Raw genomic sequence first — 5,698 nt, 5'->3', positions numbered from 1 at the left:
TGTTATTGCCTGGCTCCCTTCAGCTGTGGAAGAAGTGGGAGGTCCCTGTAGACTTTAGGGAGATCCATAGTTGAAGGAACTGGGCAAGGCAGCCTTGATGTCAGGGGCAGGTGCACAGAAGAGCAACTGTCTCAGAGGAAAGTGGGAAACGAAGGGGGTGGGGTGCACCCTAAACTCAGTGTAGGGAAGCCACACCCCATCTCCCCTGCAGGCCTTACTAAGCAACACCTATGAATAGAGTAGCTGAGCCAAGGCAGAAGGGACTCTGTTCCAGGGAGAGTCTGCATGGGTAAGGGGTAGTGACATCCCAGGCAGACTCTTCTGTCCTTTGGAGAAGAAGTTCCAAGCTACCTCATTCAGTGCTGTGGATCACAGCTTACAGCTGGGTTGGCTCCCTTTTACCTGACCCTGTCATGAGCCTCAACTTCTTTTGTGTGACTCTTTGTCTCCTGGGAGCAGGTGAGTTCTGGACTCAGAGGAAACCTCTCCATCAGTTTGCACAGTCTTAGCTCAAGCCTTTCCCTTTCCTTTGTGGATCCAGGTTACTCCGCAAGCCTTGTCTTTGCCTTGTGTCTGCCTCTCCAATAGGCCCCATGGATGCTGGAATCACCCAGAAGCCAAGATACCATATTACACAAACAGGAGACAAGATGATCCTGGAATGTTCTCAGAATATGAGCCATTTTGCAATGTTCTGGTATCGACAAGACCGGGCCAGGGGCCAAGGCTGATCCATTATTCAAGTGATGTTAACAGCACTGCCAAAGGGGACATCACAGAAGGGTACAGTGTCTCCCGAAAGAAGATCGAGGATTTCCCCCTGACCCTGGAGTCAGCCAGCACCAAGCAGACCTCTTTGTACCTCTGTGCCAGCAGTAAATACACACTGCTGCACAGCCAGCTGCTCTCTGCACAAAAAGGGCAGCCAGAAGCATGAGGGACACACCTTCCTGGGGCCCCTGTCTCATCAGAGGAAAACTTGCCCCTGTGAATCTCTCACCAGACTTCTCAGCAAGGGGATTTCAGCCTGAGGGGCCTTGTGCAACATGAACCCTAGTGTGAACTGAGGTCCGTCGTTTTGTGTGTGTGCATGTGTGTGTGAGAAAGAGTGGAAATAGCCCTCAATGCAATTTCACTCAATTTGGAATATTCTGGTAATTCAGTAAAGTTGAGGAACAGTAGTGTCCAAGACAAAGTTTATGTTTCATTCTCTTTTCAGTGGAGACGAACAAGCAGAAAGCAGCTGAGCAGCATTGAACTCCCTGATGATCTGGATTCTCCAAGTCTAAAACTGTTACATAAAGTTGCCTTGGGCTTAAAACCATTGAATACCAAGCAATGATTCTCTGGAGGAGAAAAATCTGAATAACAAGTTATAAACATACAAGGAAACAAACCACTTAGGGGAAATGTCAGCAGATGCATCAAATAGCAGCATTAGACCCAAAGACGATCAAGTGCAGAATTACCGAAAGAGACCACAAATTAAGTCTCTCCCGTGGGCACAGAGCAGAGTTTGAGTCTTCTGAGGCTGTGGAGGGCAGGTTAAGGAAGCAAGCTAAGTCTTAGCATTCCCCTGGCTTGGATTAAGATTCATGAGCTCCTCACTTCTTTTCTTGTGAAATATTACAAAATAATATGGGAAATAAGTTTACTTTCCCCCAGCTTGATCTCTCCTTGCCTCCTCACAGGCAGAAGTCTGCACCCAGAAGGATTGTTTCTTAACTGGAGATCCATTAACTCTGAGACTGGGACATCCATAGTTTGGCTTCACAGGATATGCAATCCCCATGTGCTGCTGCTGCCCCACGAGCCCCTGCTGTGCCCTGTGTAACCTGGGAGCCTGTCCAGGAAGTGCTGGCTCACCCAGGACCTGCTCACAAAACTTTTTGCATGGCAAAACTCACTTCACTAATTGGCCAATCGACTGAAAGCCTAATTAAAGACTGAATGGTGAAACCAGTGAATGACTGATTTGCCAAATTACGGAGTGCACAGCAGTTCAGGACTCATGGAAGGATTTCAACAGCCTTTGAAGATTTTTTTTTTTTAAGTTTTTGGTTGGCTACACCTTTCCCTTGGCCATTGATCCTCAGCTGTTTCTCAGCAAATTTGTTGATCCAGCTTATTCTGATGCCAAATTTCAGAGTTGTATATTTCAGTCATTGAGAACTTCTCACTTTCTCAGTATGCTATGAATGTTACTGCTCCTGTCTTCTCTTATTTGTGTGTGATTCATATCTAAATTGGACATTATGGAATAGAAGCACAACATTGTATATGACTCCCATCTTTTATGTAGTTTGTTTACATATGTTTTGGTAATACTTGATGACCGTATATTAACAGTGAGTAAAATGCTCATATTAATGTGGGTGTAGCTTGGTAAAATTTGAGAAATGCATACATCATTGCAACCATGACTGAAATCAAGATAAAGGTCATTTCCATCACCCAAGACAATGTCCCCATGCTCCTTCCCAATCAACATATTTCCCAGACCTAATAACTTTTCTGATTTTTATCAGGTTAGCATTGTCCACTCTTGAAGTTATTGTAAATGGAACCATGTAGTAAACACTCTTTTTTGACTGACTCCTTTTTCACAAAAGTTAATATTTTGGGAAAGTACTAATGCTGTGTGTATCAGTGGTCTATTCTTCCTATAGCTGAGTAGTATTCCACTATTTGTCACAATGTGTTTCTCCATCCTCCTATAGATGGAAAACTGGGTTGCTCCAGTTTTCAACTATTATGAATAAAGTTGTTCTGAATGTTCTTGTACAGGTCTTTGTGTATAAATGTATTCATTTCCGTTGGATATAGACATAATCTTGGAATCACTGATTCATAGGGTAAGATGCATGCTTGCCTTTATTAGAAACGGTTGAACAGTTTTCCTAAGTGGCTGCACCAATTTACAACACCAAGGAATGGGAGTTGCCCCGGCTCCACATTCTCACCAACATTTGGTATCTCTGTCTTTTTATTGTTAGCCATTCTGTTGTGTGTGGGGTGGTATCTTATTTGCAATTCACTGACAAGTAATGATATTTACTTTTTTCATATGCTTTTTGGTCATTCTTATCTTCATATCTTCTTTTGTGAAGTGTCTATGATGAAAGTTGTCCATGTTTAAAAATTAGATTGCATTTATCTTATTGATTTGTCGGAGATAGTTTTATATCCTAGATTCTGTTAAATATACTGAGATTGTCTTCTCCCAGAGTGGCTTGCCTTGTCACTTCTTCACATTGCCTTGTGGCGAATTGAAGTTTTAAATATATATCAAGTCTAATTTATCATTTTTTATTCATATTTGATGTCCTTGCATCCTGTCTAATGCAGGTTTCCCTACCCTAAAGCTATGAGTCTTTCCTCTTTCTTGCCCCACTGCTCCACTGCAGTAACATCACTCCTTGTTCTTTGTCATCAGCCAAAAATGCTCCCCGTTCAAATCACAAATGGATCATCCCACCACCTACCCACAGCTTCTCATCCCACCACACTTGTTCTTTGACATCATTGGGATCTCCTATCTCTTGGTAACTATACTTTCTTCCTGTTCCTTGTGGTCAGTCTGTTTTTTCATTACTTTATGCTAGAGTAGATTCGATGATGTTACATTCTTTTAATCCTGTCGTGAAAATAGTCTTCCTTTATTTACCATGATTTTCTGAGGTTGCCCCTACATTAGACAAATCCAGACCAGGGTGGATGCATTGATCTCTTTTATTCACAGCAGCAGCTGAGTGCTGGCAGAATAAGTCACCCATCTGTACTAAGTGGTATTGTGACAAATCAAGAGACACTAACCTTACCTGAATTTACATTCTTACTTTGAGATTCAGCTATGGTTCTCTTGTTAGCTCACTTTCTCCACAAATATTATTTTGATTATTTAAAATTGCCCACTCTCATTAGAAATTGGCTTCTTCCTTTCTTGCATCTCAAATCAAAGGTGATCCCTGAAGTCGAGGGCAGTGCCCAGTGAGGGACACAAGCTGGAGGATCAGAGGGAGAATCCTAAAGATGGGTGCACATGGAGCACTGCGGGGTCCACTGCATATATGAAGAAATCCCCCTGCTGTAGACTTCCCGAGGTAGGAGTGGGTGAGGACAGGTAGTCATTCTTCCCTGGAGCCTCTTCAGACCCTACGTGCCCGAGTTACACTGTTTATTTTCACATTGCTTATTTCTCTACCTTTCTGCTGACTATCTCAGCAATGTTAATCGCAGAATATTAGGACTTCTGTTACTGTTTATTGAACAATGTAAGAACTTTTGTTACGTTCTTTTTAAGGGAGAATACATTCTCCAATCCTCATCCTTGCTTTGTCTATTAGCCAGGGTCCTAGCAGAGTTGAGGAGGGACAACGAAGGGACTATTTACAAAGGTGGGGCAGGACTACGGGAAACCAGTCAGGGAAGGAGAAGCATCCTTCTAGCAGAAGTGGGTGGCTCTTATCCCCATTGGCCTGAAAGAAGGAGGACAGGTGTGGTTGCCTGGGCAGTTGGGCTCTGTGGCTTAGGGACAGGGCTGCCTGCCATGTGCCAGGGCTTTCCAGGGAAAATCAGCTACTATGAAATGTATCCAGCAATAAGGGAGCCAAGGGACTGTTATTGCAGATGAGGACGCTTGGTGACCCTGCCTCCTTTGCTCTCTTGTCATTATCTCCCATAAGCAAAACTTAACTGTGAGGTAGAGGAGAAAGGAGCCCGGTTAATGTAATCCATAAAGGGTTCATCTGGAGGGATGAACGTAAACTGTGCAAAATACTAACCGAGGATGCATTTGAGGGCAGTAAATCTTAACTTGCAAAGGTCTTTGCTATAACCCAATAAAGTCAGAGCATGGTATCTGGGGCATCTTTACTCCTCGTAATTTGTAGACATTGCATGCCCCTTCAGAGCTGATCAGATGAGCTACATCTTGGTGACTTGGTGACTCCACATCACTGGCCAGTCAGGGCAGGGGATGGGGATAATGCCTGGGGAAGGAAAATTCTAAAACATTGCTTGGTTTGAACCCAGCACCAGAAGTAATTGAGGACAAACAGGCAGAACACGAACCGGAAGCTTTACTCACAGATCCCTCACTCTCAGCTGACAAGCTGGTGGGTGAGTTCCAGCACAGAGCACTGCAGGCAGAAGGTGGGGTAAGGAGGGACAGAGGGACATAGGGCATCCTGGTTACTAGGGCAGCTGCAGCACAGGGAAAACTAGCAGAGCTGTGTGGAGCAGGACTTCACCTTAAGCCAGCCCTCCTGCCCTGAAGAACAGGAGGGGAATCTGATGTGTGGGGCAGCATTGAGTGCTGGACCTCAGGATGCTACAGAGTGACAACCATAACGTAATACCATCACAGGATAATGCTGCAATCAGGAAAATTGAAGCTGAAAACTCAACTTTTACCCCAGGAAGAGCAGAACCCTGAGCGCAAGAGGCACAGCATTCCCCACCAGCTGTGCCATGGGCTCCAGGCTCCTCTGCTGGGTGATGTTTTGTCTTTTGGGAGCAGATGAGTCCTGGGAACAAGGAGGTAACTTCTCCTCTAAGATTGCTGAGTCCAGAATCCTCCACTTTACCTTGCAGATAAACCATCAAGCTCTCTCCCGTGCTCATTTTGTTTCTGCATTTCCTACAGGCCCAGTGCAGGCTGGAGTCACCCAAATGCCAAGATACTTGATCAAAACAA

General features: G+C 44.5%; 1 pseudogene; it reads left to right on the top strand.

Moving 5' to 3' along the window:
• Nucleotides 1–253: 253 nt before the first annotated feature.
• On the top strand, nucleotides 254–937 carry LOC124231918 (T cell receptor beta variable 19-like; annotated as a pseudogene).
• Nucleotides 938–5,698: the final 4,761 nt, after the last annotated feature.

Source organism: Equus quagga, unplaced genomic scaffold (assembly GCF_021613505.1).
Source record: "Equus quagga isolate Etosha38 unplaced genomic scaffold, UCLA_HA_Equagga_1.0 HiC_scaffold_11931_RagTag, whole genome shotgun sequence".
Classification (NCBI taxonomy): Eukaryota; Metazoa; Chordata; class Mammalia; order Perissodactyla; family Equidae; genus Equus; species Equus quagga.
Note: the sequence above shows the minus strand (reverse complement) of the source record. Positions and strands in the feature narration are given on the sequence as shown.